The sequence below is a fragment of the Cimex lectularius genome, unplaced genomic scaffold, assembly GCF_000648675.2.
Source record: "Cimex lectularius strain Harlan isolate CLEC.00 unplaced genomic scaffold, Clec_2.1 scaffold78, whole genome shotgun sequence".
Classification (NCBI taxonomy): domain Eukaryota; kingdom Metazoa; phylum Arthropoda; class Insecta; order Hemiptera; family Cimicidae; genus Cimex; species Cimex lectularius.
This window is the reverse complement of record NW_019392658.1, coordinates 940,774-955,953: the sequence shown is the minus strand read 5'-3', so window position 1 is coordinate 955,953 and position 15,180 is coordinate 940,774. Positions and strand designations below refer to the sequence as shown.

Genomic DNA, 15,180 nt, shown 5'->3' with positions numbered 1-15,180 from the left:
ACATCTTTCCATTAATATTTTGATATATATNTATTGGTGCTCTATTTCAATTGATATATATGCAGAAAATATAATTTTTATCAAAGCTTTCGCATAAATTTGTATTGAGAACGATGTATATGTCGGGGGGCGTCGGTGGCCGCAACGGTTTAGGCGTTGACACGGCTCTCATCACTGTAAGGTAAAGGTCTCGGGTTCGAATCTACCGGCCCTGCATTCGTATCCGACATACTTATAAATGGGCTTTTTTTCAAAAACACCAACACCCTGAGGGTTGATATGACATCTGCTGTCGCGAACCAAATTAAACGAGATCAAAAATTCATGAGTTTTTATAAGAATTATTTAATTATGATGGTTAGGCCGGAAAGTTATCAAAACACTGGAATAACTTTATTTAAAACAGTTAAATTAACTAACAATTTATTACATGGTTTTGCTCAAAATAGTGCATTAAGAACAAAAGAGGCGTTGCGATTGTGATACTGATTTGTGATAAACGCTGTGTGACTGTACGTGGCGTGCGCTTGGCGCCGCGTAGATGTGCCCACCCTACCAAAACGAGACAAAGCGTAGCGGTACCGTCGCGTAGCGTTGCATCGGGTAAGAGTGTTCCCCGCTTAAATTTTGGCGCACACATACACAATCTTGTAGACAAAGACAAAGCGGCAATGCGATTACTTTTTTCTTTACTGAGAAGAGAGTCTGTAATAACGGTATCAAACAAATTAATAAACCGATATTGCTATGCAAGTGCCGAGCATGGAATTTCACTAGCCAAATAAACATTAATGCATTACAAGTATTTCAAAATAAGTTCTTGTGGCTGGCTACCGCCTTTGCCAGAAATTTAAGGCTGCTTGGGTTGCTTGAAAACACAAACGTGGAATGGATAAAGGAGGAAATACATAACGCGGTCAAAGAATATTTTAGGCATATAGGGCCTTCACAAATCCGATTTGCATGTCCATTGGGGCTTACTCCGGGTCACCTAAGTGGAAACAGGCGAATTAAGCATTATGTACCTGAACTTTAATCTAGTCTAGTTAGAAATGGAAATAGCCTTTCATAATAATATTTATTTACTTATACTAATGTATTTTTAATTATTTATCTTATATGTATTTGGAACTCCATTATATTTAGTAATCATATTGACCAAATGACTTCTTTCAATTACTTAAGCTTTATACGTAAGGTTTTGGTTAAAATAAAAAAGCTAGTGTCACCAGCGGGATTCGAACCCACGACCTTCGGCTAAATACGCCGCTGCTCTAACCACTTGAGCTATCGTCACTTTGATCCACTCGAACACCAAAAATGGCAAAAAGAGGGAAAATGGTGTCCAAGTGGATCGAAGTGACGATAGCTCAAGTGGTTAGAGCAGCGGTGTATTTAGCGGAAGGTCGTGGGTTCGAATCCCGCTCGTTACACTAGCTTTTTCATTTCCACCTTACATAAAGAGATTAAGCAATTGAAAGAAGTATGTAGAACTATTTATTTATACATTATGTTAAATCCTTCTGTTTACGGTGTTTTGTATACATTTTTTCTATGATACAATCTTGTACGCTAAATAACTTTTATGTTTATATTTAAATCCTATTATAGTAGGAAGTTACAGGGCTACACATTTCCTACTCTTTATTGTTATATGTATTGCACTGAAATCATGTAAATAAACATTCATACATAAGATTTGAAGTTAGTACATTAAAAAAAGTACAGGTCCAAGAACTGTACCTTGAGGGATACCAGATGAAAATATAGCTGGATCTGTAATAGTTTCATTTATTCTAGTTGTGCACTCGACCGGTGAATTATGATATTAACAATTTGGATTATTAATTCAACAAAATTAAACAATTGCATACTTGTTTTGCAATGTTGCAACATAGCTGTCTTTTTTATTTTGTATTTTGTGGGGGCGGTGGTGAAGCGGACACCTCTAGGTTTTCATTACTTCATCGCTACAAATTGCTTCTCTAACCCCACCCCGTTGGGTTATAAGCACGAAATATACCACCCTTTAAATCGACCGATTTTCATTAAATAAAGGGAGACAAAGGTTTTCTTTGAACGGCTCTAATTCAGACCCTAGTCTGGAATCGGTGATTGAATATTTTCTCTTAAACCGGGCTGATTTCTCGGACAGGTCGTGGGACATGCTAACGAATGTTGTTCGTGTTAACTCGCCTTATCACCAATTATACGAGTGAAAAAACGGTTAACGACTCCACCCACCGTACGGACTTCTCGCTCGTTTCAATTATAGCAGAGCGAAGGTTGAACGCTAACTTCGTTTTGATTACTCGAGGCGGGTTATGATTTCAAAATTGATTTCAAATAAACGGATCAAAACAACACCGTTCTATTGAAAAATAGCCCCATGATTCAACCACCCGGAGAAATTTAAGACTCGCTTTTTTTTCAGTTTATTTTAAGCAAAATACAATGGACGTAAAATCGATACGGCGAATCCACGAGGGACGTGTTCGATCCAAATGACCGTTAACAGTTTCAGAACGTTATTCTCATTTTAAACAGTTCGATTTTAATCTGGTCAATAGGAGTTTACTTTAGATCTGTATTCATTAGTTAAGAAAAGAGCAATGACCGGGCCGTTTGTTCGAATAGTAAGACCCAGATTGATCCATAGAGCTGTACACACCATAAATATCCTTTTAAAAGACTCGTTGTCTCACGTAATATTTCGGCTCTTCCTAAACCCTACCTGCAGGGCTATATCATACCGACGGCCGTTTCATCAGCGAGAGATGTTATAGCTTTAGATTTATAGCTTAGCGTATTGCCTTCGCCCAGAGTCATAAGACCCCTCGCTAATCACAAAGACGAGTATTTTATATTTTATTCGAACCCAGGTGGCGTTTAACGACGCAGTTCGGATTAACCGGTTATTGTTGTTTAATTGATCGAGTGGATGGAGTCGTGCCGTTCGAACATCTCACTCACTCTCAGGATCATTTTGCCCACAAAGTAGCCCATTGAAATAAAAATTTTGTACAACAGTAGGCCAATTTTATAATTTTGATCCGGTGACAACATTTAAGTACACTTCGAGATTATCCTGTGTATTTTCTTACCCTCCTTTGAGTTCCGTTAATAATCGAGTGGTGCTCATATTTAAGTAAGTTTAAGCACTTATTAATTAAATGTTGTTAACCTTATTCGTGTGTTTAAAACATCCAAAAGTGCTGTGATCAAATTTCTTCCCATCTTTTTTTAACACTATATACTAATANTATAATATATTTATGAAAACACTCATGTAATCTTTTAAGTATTAGATGATGTGGAATGAAGTCAAATGGTCCATTTTTGTTTTTATTTTTCTTTCCACGATTTATGGAAAGACAGATAAAAAAGGAATATTCATAAAAGACTATAATTTATTTACAGAATAAATCAAGATGGTGTTACTACTCAAAATTATTGAACCCCTAAGCCAGACCGACCTGACACCTAACCTAAAACTTAATACTATGAAACATAAGGGGTATGTATTCACGATCTTTGTCTTAACCCTGTTAACTCTGTTAGGTCCTGTTAGATCGAGAAAAATTATGACGTAGGCTTGTAAGAATCGGCTAGTTAACATTGCTCGATCTAACAGGCCAGAGCCAATGTTAAATGTTAGGTCGAAAATGTAGTCACATTGCTATCCGTTTGGTCGTAGGTGACCAACATGGCATCCATGAATTTAACAGCTGTTTTTTGTTTACATGTATTTTTATTCTTAAATAAGCATTAATTAAATCAGACCAATACATTTCTTTTGTTACTTTCTGACTTGTCTTTACACTCTCGTTCATAATAGATACATCCCATATCCTAAAAAGTAATAGGCTCTTAGAGGTTAGGATACAAGTTAGGTATGTCGGCACGAATTGAAGCGTGTCATTTGTTAGTTCTTTTCGAGTTCATTTTGTATAAAAGGGTTAATTAATTTTCCTGTTTTATTAACTTCCGGCATCTTACAATTTAACACAAAAGAAAACCATAACAAACAGCAACAAGGGCTCTTGCGAGTCAAGAGCACGTCCGGTAGATGGCCCTCAGAGAATCTGAGCAGGAGACGAGGGATCGTCCTCACCCGACTGAGGATTGGCCATACTCGGTTGACACATGGGCACTTGCTTTTGGGCCGCGCAGGTACCCCTTATGCAGAGAAACGTTGCTCGATGTGTCCCACATAATAGAGGCGTGTCATGCCTGGGCTCCATACTAAGAGCGTGTAGGTATGCCGCCGGATTTAAGAAGAGTCCTCGAGCACGGTAGCGAGTTTCAGAGTCCCCTGTTCCGCTTTTTAGGGGAAATTGTTTTTTTTTTTTAATTGCATATAGTATGTCTTATGTGTTATGTGTCTATATCTTTGGTCTGTGTGCATGTATTTATTAGCGTGAATGGCGAGGGGTGAGGGTGAATATAACGTCATCATCGCCCCTCGAACGATGAAAGCGAGTGAGTGTGTGTTCGGGTCGATGGCGGAATATTTATAAAAGTACTCCATCGACCCCAATCTAGATTAATTTGAATATAGGGTCGGTGGAGGAATATCAAGTACTCCACCGACCAAACGGAATGAGTGTACTGTATGGATGTATTTAAGTATATGAATGTATTTATTTGTATGAATATTGTGTTTGAACGGGTATAGAATATAGACTTAGTGGGGGCTGAAATGACCTAGATGTCGGAAGCCCCAGCAAAAAAAAAAGTTTTTAAGGACTGTTATAGCTTTATTTTTGGTTCTACCACTCGCCACGCGCAGCATTGCGGAAAAATTAACGTTTAACATGCCAAGAAAAGAAGGGGGCGTTCACGATCTTACTGGACATTAATCTACTCGAATTAACACGAGTTTACATCTTAAAAACATCGTGACTACCCCTATCTAACCTAACCCGGTCCAACTCTACAGAAATTGACTCCATAACCATAAACCTAACCTTACTGATCCCTAAACATAACTCTAACCAAATCCTGATGACGGAATAAGCCCACAAAAAATAATTTGTACATCAAGTCAAAAACATATCCATCTTAACATATTCACAAAACATTTTATATATGTAAATATAAATATTTTATATATTATCATAATACATTTGAAAATACCATCTCGTAAAAAATGAATGGCAGGGAGAAGCAAGAGAGGGGACGAGAGAAAATCGTATCTTGCCTTCGAAAGGACAGCTAGGATGCAACCCGAAGATTTAAGAAAGAAGAAAATGCTAAGAAGGTAGTCAAGTTGATGGCTCTTCCTTTTCTTCTTCTTTAAATCTTCGGGTATCAAATACAAAAAACCTATCTTTGTTCAAATATTCACAAACGAACAGAAAAAGCATAATAATATCGCAAACAAATCTCTAACCTACCCTACTCCTAACCTTAAACCTACATAACTTAAAAAACACCAGTTCCTCCATCAAGCTTTTGAGGCACATAACCCTTGCTACCCCAAATCCAGTCTGAAAGATCTCGTCCACTCTTCGAAGCAAAACTCATAAATTTAGTTGGTTGAAACCATAATTTCGAGTATTGTAATTGGATGTTTATATTTATTAACCGTTTAAATTATAAGAAATAGTTTTTAAGTCTCGATGAAGGGGAGGTTTCTTGATACCTTGACGAAGAAACTGACTGTTTTTCTTTCTCCACTTGCTTCGACACAAGAGTTTAGTCAGGGCAGATGGTCAATAGCAGTACCTAGGTACTTCTTAAAGGAGTTCAGATTGGAATGTCTGGAAGCGCAGACTTTGGCCTCAAAATCGCCCCGTGTGGCATAATCCAAGGGCTGGTATAATCTGGCGTCTCCAACGGCCACTCATGAGATGAAGGCAAATTTCTCCTTCTGTCACTCATGTCTGGAGACAATCTCGTTTAAATATTAATTTTAGAACACTGTACAATTTGTAACTTCACTTTTTTTGGGCTTTTGTTTTGACTCCTGATTCACAAAAATTATGTAAAAAAATACCAGCATAGTAGGATAAGCAAAGTACTACGCTACTAGTGACACACTATTAAGTACTTTGCTCAGTGGGTCAGTGGCATGAGTAAAAGATTGTCATTTAATGAAATGATAATAACAGAAACTGATGGCAGAACTACGTCCTGTTTTTTTTTTTTTTTTTTTTTTTTTTTTTTTTTTTTTTTTTTTTTTTTTTTTGCGTTATGAACTATGCATATTAGCCATGTGACAAATTCGTATGTGTGTTCAAATTTGGGGGGTTATTGGGAAAAAAGGGCCAGGGGCAACGGTGGGAATCGAACCCACGACCGCGGCGTGAGAGTCTCTCATGCTAACCACTCGGCTACCGCGGTCCCCGTACCAAAAATTACGCGCCCGAGATATCCGCATTTGGGATATTCGCAGAGGTCAGCCAAGCCGTAGTGCAATGGGAAGGCCTCACCCTGGGGGAACCGCCTTAGTGATCACGGTAACCCCGACGCCAGGTAAGTATACGTCCTGTTAGTATTATTAAAATGATAGCAATACCGCAGACTGGACTCTGGAGATTCCGGACCAATAGAAAAAGAAACATTGGAAAATTAGACTAGTGTAACGACATCGAATGAGAATCGATTAATCCCGAACAAGGTCTGATTGAGATTTTGCTCAAGACACGACTTTCTCGAGCCTATGTTTCCTGGCCCATAATTTATCACGATAAAATTTTTTTTTCTTTGGTAATAATTAATCAACGCCTCCAGATGACAAGATAGGAAGACATTTAAAAACTCAGATAGTGGATCGTTCTTTTCTTTTCATTTTTTGTTCATAATTTTAAATTTATTTCTATTGTTTCTCATTCGAGTGGAAGAAGCTCGAGGAGGTCATCGCGTCAGTTGCGATCCCTGGATCAAGGATGTAGGAAAGGTAGGCGTGCGGGACTTTTCCAGCTGAGCCGTCTTGGAATTGACCTAGATTCTGAACCGAGATTTGTTTTTTCCTTTGTCTTTTGATTTTGTTTTAAAAGTATAAACGTCGTTCACCCATCAGCGCATTCTCACCATCTGAACCCGATCCTGTTCTGTGATTCGATTCAAAGTTTGTCTAAAAATCTTTCTCATTGAACTTAATTATTTTTTGTTAATTGCATTGATCGTATGATTTACGGCTAAGAAAATAAGCCGGAATGCGTTCCATTATTTACGCCTGTTGCGATATTTGATCCTTGTTTCATTGTGTCTAATCCTTAAGTAATCCTTTTCTCGACACCCGAGCGATTCTCTCTCCCTTCTTTTCTACATCCGACGGTTTCTTTATTCCAAGTCATTGTCCCTGTTGCTCAAGAATCTAAATTTAAAAATTATTCAGACTGTTCAATGTGCCGAGATTCTTCCGATTCTCCCTCACTGAGATTTGAAATCGGCAAAACTAAACCTTCTGACCGGGAACGAAATCCCCTTTTTCCAGTCCAAATAATGATTTAATTTTTCCTCAATTGAAAATAATTAAATCAGTATGGACCAAAACAAAGAGATCATTCTCAGACCCTTCAATAGAAGAATAAAGCTATACCTAAACGCGTCATTCAAAAATATTAAGCCACAAATTTCTCCAAAGAAACTATGTACATAGGACTACCTTAACTAAAGGATTACTTTGGAAAGTTATAAAAGAATTATTGGGTTGTCCGGAAAATAATGCAGGATTTTGGTATTAAACAAAAAAAAAGAAACTAGTTACTTTAAAGCAATGTTCTTTAATCAAAATAANAATGAGTAATCCTGTAAACGTAAACAGAATATTTTATATAGATTTTTTTTAATGAAAACTTAAAATCCTGCATTATTTTCCGGACAACCCGATATTTTTACACAAGCAATGTGCAGAAGTGGAAGAAGAAAGTAGAATAGTAAGGACAAGAGTCCTCATCCAGAAAATTAGAAATAACGGAAATTATAAATAAACTTTAGTAAGCCAAAATGGGTATGATCATAAACAAAAATGGTGAGAACCTAACAGAAGCAGAAGAAACCAGGAAAAGGAGGCAAGAACATACGGAAGACTTGCATAGAAAGGATAATTACATTGTTTGGTTTAAGACTGGGAAAGTAGTACGGCAGGGCATACCTGTTCAACCTGTACGCAATACACATCTACGACGTATTAAGGAATCCAAAAATGGATGAAACATTAAAAATCTCAGATATGCAGGTGATACCACTTTGATTGCTGAAAGTGAGGAACTGTTGAAGTGAAAAAAGAAAACGCAAAATATGTGATTAAGTTCAACCTCTAAAAAATGAAAAGATTGTTGAAAAACCAGATTGATTGAGAAAAAGTGGAGGCAGTCACAGACTTTGTATGGATGCTGCCAGGAATTCAGAAAACATGTACTTCATGGGAGGAAAACAATGGCAAATCTTGATAAAGTAGTTAAGAGACATTAAACTGATAAAAAAGGTACGTATGGTGAAAGCAATGTCATCGCTGTGAGAGCTGGACCACAAGGAAGGCTGAGTGAAAGAACATACTGTTGAACTGTGGTGTTGGAAGAAAATTCTGAGGCTGCCTTGAACTGCAGGAAGGTCAAACCAGTCTATACTCCAGAAAATAAATCCAGAATGATATTAGGCAAACCTAAAGTTCTTTGGCCACATAATGAGAAGAGCGATACCCAGGAGAAGAAGATGATTCTCACGATTGTGGAAGGCTAAAGCCAGGAACACACTTACCTGATGCTGCGCCATGCGACGCTACCCGATGCTACACGACGCCTTGCCACGTTTTGGTGGGGTGTGCACATCTATCCGACGCAAGCACACGTCGCGTACAGTCCACAGTGTTTATTACAATAATCACTATCACAATCGCAACGCATCTTTTGTTCTTGATGCACTATTTTGAGCAAAATCTTGTAATAAATTGTTAGTTAAATTTTATGAGCACAACCATCTAATAAATTGTTTGTTAAACTTAATTGTTTTAAATAAAGTTACTCCTAACCATCATAATTAAACAATGTTTATAAAAACTTATGCATTTTTGATCTCGTTTAATTTGGTTTACATTAAAATAACATGTTGTAATTAATATAACGACAAAATTACATGTACTTAGTTTGAAATAAACTACAAAAAATATGAGTGTCCTGTTCTGATGCTACCCGACATTACAAAATGGTGTAATTTTACGAGCAAAACTATGAAATAAATTGTTAATTAAATTTTATGAGCAAAACCGTGTAATAAATTGTTCCAATTTTAGTATATGTACCGCCGAAGCGAGTACAATAAATTGTTAGTTAAATTCATTATATCAAAAAATCGTATTCCGGTGTTTTGATTAATTTTCTACCAAACCATTAAAATTAATTTTTTAAATAAAAACTAATTAATTTTTAATCACAGTTAATTTGGTTTATATTAAAATAAGTATGTTGTAATTAATATAACGACAATAATATATGTAGTTTGAATAAAAATATGAGTGTCCGGTTCTTTTGTTTTCGACTGTACTCGATGCGACCCGACGAAAATCTGGACAGTGGGGATCGCAGAGTTTCGGGTAGGTTAGCGTGGCATAGCATCAGGTAGACGTGCACGGGGGTAATGCAACCTTATGGAAAATCGGAGTTTGGATTTGCGTCGGGTGGCTTCGGGTAGCGTCGCGTAGCGTTGCATCGGGTAAGTGTGTTTCTGGCTTAAAGAAGGGAGGCGGACTAAAGGCAATATGGTTGGTGACAGGCTCAACCATGGGGGAACTGGGGATGGTGACTTCCGACAGGAAGCTCTGATGAGGTCTGTTTCATGAAGTCACGAAGGGTCGGAATCTACTGAACCACAACAAACACACCCAGTCAAAAAGATTAACCAACAATCCAAAGAAACTATTTACCTAGGTCTAGCTTGCTTAAGTAACATTAATATATAACGTGTGTACAGATAAAAACTTATTGGTACACTATTTCAATTGATGATGCGTTGATACTTGCAGAAAATATAATTTTCATCAACGTTTTGCATCCTTTTTTGGGTAAAATAGGAAAAAGAATCGACGATTTGGAAGAAATGACACAGTAACTTTTAAGAAAGCTCCTGTGCTCCCGGGCACGAGGGTAAACTGCGTCCACATACAAAACACACAAACACACATACTGACATAAGCACACAAACACTATACACACCCTAGGGCTACCGCCCCTAGGAAGGTTCTTGGGGAGAACTCAAATCCTCACGTACTGGATATGGCACCCCAGTACGGACACAACTCCGCCACACCTCACACTATGTGGTGGCGAGGCGGGGAGCTTGGTACACCACTGATGATTGATGGAATGTCCAGGCTCCCCGTCAGCACGCCACCACCAATACACAGGTCGATGCACGCGACCAAGGGCCTCGGAACCCGAAGATAACAAACGCATATCACCGTGCACAAAACACCACACATACAACACACAATTCTCAACTGGAGAGGGGGATCCCCCGGTCTCGTCGGGTGTCCGTGAACCCTCCTCCTGTGAGGGTACCGGAGGAAAACTGGGTTACGGCACTCCCGGGCCGCGAGGTAGTACAGGGACCCGAACCCCGGAATAGCCACCGGGGAGGCTGTCCTATCACCTCGTGTATAATGTTGCGGTGCCTAGTACTGCCAGCTGGCGACTGGATGGTTACCGTGCTGGGCATCGCGGCGGGCCCTCCTGAGGCCACGCGGGATGGGGGAAGATCGGAGAAGCACCTGGGTGGGCCGGGTGATCGTCCCCAAAGGTTGAGAATTGCACTCACACTGTACAAACNAAAAAAAAAAAAAAAAAAAAAAAAAAAAAAAAAAAAAAAAAAAAAAAAAAAAAAAAAAAAAAAAAAAAAAAAAAAAAAAAAAAAAAAGCTCCTGTTTGTATGCAATGAATATATATGTCTGTATAATTATGATGCTTACTCACTTCGCACTAAAAAATTTATGTATGGACTTAAATTGAAAGTAGTCCTGTAGGTGCCCAATGGATCTCTTTATTGTTGTTGATTGTATGAAATTATATTACTTTCAATACTAAGTCTAACATATTATAAAGATAGAAAAGGCTTACATTCTTTGACCGAGTATTATCAGCTTTGAGTATTATAAACTCCAACAGTTTTTTTCTTCCTTAGAAATCAGTCCGAAAGACCTTAATCAAAGCAAAAAAAACCAGTTTGATCTGCTCAAGACAATGGGCGTTTTCATGTCGTTCTATTCTTTACAGGTTTAAAATTGGAGAAGACGTGATGGCAGGAACAGTGTGTTTTAAAGCCCCAAGTCTCCCGGTTGATTCATATGCATTGTAAGACGTCAAACGTCCGAATGTCATTAGTCAGACCTCGAGTCGTCGAAGTAGGCGAAAAGATTGACGCTATAAATTATGAGCGTGATAACGTCGTCGAAAAGAGCCACGCGAATAAAAGATTGATCAACTGGATAAACGGTCGGCAATCTGTTGCTTCGATTCTCCATTTAGGCTCCTAATCCATTGACACTAGATAAAAAATTTGTAGTTTTCCTAAGTTTTATTTACACATACGCTTAAGTCAATTTGATAACATCTTAGAGCTTAAAAAAACGAACACATAAAAGAGAAAAGAGGAACTAATCATTTGGTCTTATCATGGATAGAGTGGTGGAGGAAGAATTTTGGATTGGAGTTCTATGAAAGCCTACCAAAATATTCTACGTTTATCTAAGTTCTTTTTGTCAGTTTTCATATAATTATTATCGCATTATTAATTATGCTATTGGTCAATGGTGATAATTATGCGTGATGATTAGTGACCTTTAGTTAATGACTATTTGGAGATCGTGAGATGGGGTCTGGAGTGACGTAGGTTTTATAAAAACGTTTTCTTTATCGTGCCAACGTTTCGATCTTTATTGAGATCATCTTCAGACCTCAAAGTGTTTGTTTTCTGTGAAGATGTGTCATTCTCGTCTGTCGTTTAAGAGTGCCAGTGGAACTTTTTTGCCAGTCACGGGCACTCTCAAAAGGACACAAGAATGACAATCTACACAAGAAACAAACACTTTGAGGTCTGAAGATGATCTCAATAAAGATCGAAACGTTGGCACGATAAAGAAAATGTTTTTCTAACACCTACGTCACACCAGATCGCATCTCACGATCTTCAAATAATCAGCTGATAATTATAATATTTTGGGTTAATAAATCGGATTACTTTTTTCTTTAAATTGTAGTAATGGGGCTGTATTGTGATACGAACCTGAAATCCGAATCAACCGCATCTACTTGAATTACATTGGGAAGGACGGACATTATTTTAATGTCGGTTTTGGGTTGTTATTTCCCCTCTGTAGACGGGTTAATGTCAAAATCTTCCGAATCCCCGGCCTGTAGACCGTAATAGCGTCATTGAAATGTTTTGAAAGGAACATTCAGTGCTGCCGGCGCTAACCCACAGGTTCGAGATTGGAGTCATTCCTGGTATCGATACATCTCATATCCTTGGCGACACATGCGGCCAAGTGGAAAGTGAATTTTTTCCCTCAAAGATTGTACGCTCCGAATGGTTTAATTATTTCTCTCCATACCGTCGACGCGGTTTACCGAACGTTAATATGAAGAAAACTGACATGGGAGAAAAATCGGCGAAGGTGCACAACACAGTGGCGTCTTAAGAATACACCTGTTTATAAATGTTTTTTTATTGTTCGATTTGCCGGACTTACTAATAACAATAAAACTTTACAAACATTCAGTACTATTTATAAGTTTTTTAAGCAATAGCTTAGCCGTCTGCTGAGTTTGTTTCCACTAAAACAACCTCAAGTTTACCCTAACCATCCCAAATAAAAATTATATAAAGTAGCAAAACTAAAGAGTAAGGTCCTAATATTGGCAAATTGATTATTTTTAAAATTTAATACGCGAAAAGAGAAAAGCTGGGATTATTTAAAACAAAGACGATTCAAGGGCGCTTATTTTTAACAAGTTCCCTCTCAACACAATGAAATGGACATCAATTTGTCCGCCCTTTCTATAGGGGGGATGATATTATCAATATTGCCCAAAACTCTTCAACTCTTATTTATTATTTGCCAGTGAAAAAAGGAAGGATTCCAGTTTGGGGGAATTTCTCCTCATTGTGTTTTTATTCTGTTCCGCTTTTCACGGAAGCATAAGTCATGCCGTTATTTATGTTTTCTCCTCGGGAATCAGGGCACGGTGCCCAACTCCTCTCGACGTTTCGCTTTTCAACTGTTGGATTTACGGATAAAGCGCCATTGGAAAAGTTAATGTTCACAAAATTAAAGTTTACTGCAATTAATAACAAGAAATATAATACAATTTTGTACGGAGGCACACCGCAAAAAAAATTATCTTACATGCTTCATACACAATATTACATGTAATATGATAACCATAACTATAAAATGTGTGTATATATATATATATAAATATCATATTAAGACGAAAAGACAATTATTGGAAACTGTTACATAATAATGAATAACTCCATTAGGTAAATGGTAACATAAATGCTTTTCAATTGATTAATCTTTAATTAAGGTATTGGTTGAGGTAAAAAAGTCAGTGTCACGAGCGGGATTCGAACCCACGACCTTCGGCTTGATACGCCGCTACTCTACCACCTGAGCTATCGTGACTTCGATCCACCTGGGCACTAACTTCCCATCTGAACTCCATCTTTTTGAATTTGCCATTTTTGAACTTTTTTGACTTTTTTATCTTAAATACGCCGCTGCTCTACCTCTTGAGCTATCGGGCCTTGGATCCACTCGGATACTTTTGAAAAATGGCAAAAAGGAAGGAAAATTCGAAAAGTAGGTTGAGCTGGAAAGTTGGTGTCCGAGTGGATCGAAATCACAATAGCTCAAGTGATTAGAGCAGCGTCGTATTTAGCCGAAGTTCGTGGGTTCGAATCCCGCTCGTGACGCTGACTTTCTATCTCAACCAATATCTTACTTAAAGATTAATTAGTTGAAAAACAATGAATAACATTAATCCGTTTACGTTTTAGTAGTCAATTGACCAAGTTACTTCTTTCAATATAATTATTCATTCTATGTAAGGTCTTGGTTGAGATAAAAAAGTCAGTGTCACGAGCAGGATTCGAACCCCTGACCTTTGTCTAAATACGCAGCTACTTCACCACTTGAGCTATCGTGAAATACTTTGGTTTACATTAAAATAAGAATGTTGTATTTAATATAACGACAAATTGCATATACATAGTTTGAAATTAATTTCAAAAAAATATGAGTGTCCTGTTCTGAAGCTCCTCGACGAAAATTGTGTAATTTTATGAGCAAAGCCATGAAATAAATTGTTAGTTAAATTTTACGAACGAAACCGAGTAATAAATTGTTAGTTAAATTTATCATATAAAAAAAATGTTATTTGGTGTTTTGATCAATTTTCTTCCAAACCATTAAAATTAATTTTTTTAAATAAAAACTAATGTATTTTTGATCTCGGTTAATTTGGTTTATATTAAAATAAGTTTGTTGTAATTAATATAACGACAATGATACATGTAGTTTAAATAAAAATATGAGTGTCCGGTTCTTTTTTCTTCGACTGTACTCGATGCTACCCGACGAAAATCAGGATAGTGGGGATCGCAGAGCGTAGAGTGGGGTAGAGTTGCGTGGCATCGGGCAGATGTGCACGGAGGTAACACAGTCTTATGGAAAATTGCACATTGGATTTGCATCGGATGGTTTCGGGTAGCGTCGCATGGCGTAGCATCGGGTAAGTGTGTTTCTGGCTTTATGGACAAATCGTTTTGCATTATTATTTTCATGTTACAATGGTTTTGGGTAAAAGTTACGGTTATGTGGGAATATGGTTAAATAGAGGGTTATTTGTTAGGGTTAGTGTCGAAAAATGAAGTTAGGTAGGAAAATAGAGTTAGGTTAGCGCTGGTGACAGATTATGTTAGAGTAGGCAAGGTCATATTAAGGTTAGATCTATGTGGTGTTTAGTGACCGTTAGTTAATGATTATTCGGAGATCGTGAGATGGGGTCTAGTTTGACGTTGGTTTTAAAAAAACATTTTCTTTATCGTGCCAACGTTTCGATCTTTATTGAGATCATCTTCAGGGCTCAAAGTGTTTGTTTTCCGTGCAGATGTATATGTATGTATATGCACATATATGTTATATTACACATACGAACAACTCCAACTTGATAG

At 37.6% G+C, this 15,180-nt stretch overlaps 1 protein-coding gene and 2 non-coding genes across 3 annotated transcripts in view; 1 reads left to right on the top strand and 2 right to left on the bottom strand.

Moving 5' to 3' along the window:
- Positions 1–15,180, top strand: part of LOC106663359 (B-cell receptor CD22-like) — a 569,781-nt gene that overhangs the window by 112,258 nt on the left and 442,343 nt on the right. The gene's annotated exons all lie outside the window — the stretch shown is intronic.
- Positions 6,333–6,488, bottom strand: LOC112126207. Its single transcript, XR_002909839.1, has one exon. It is a non-coding gene; the product is annotated as a U1 spliceosomal RNA (small nuclear RNA).
- On the bottom strand, positions 13,558–13,630 carry Trnad-auc. The gene has a single exon. It is a non-coding gene; the product is annotated as a tRNA-Asp (tRNA).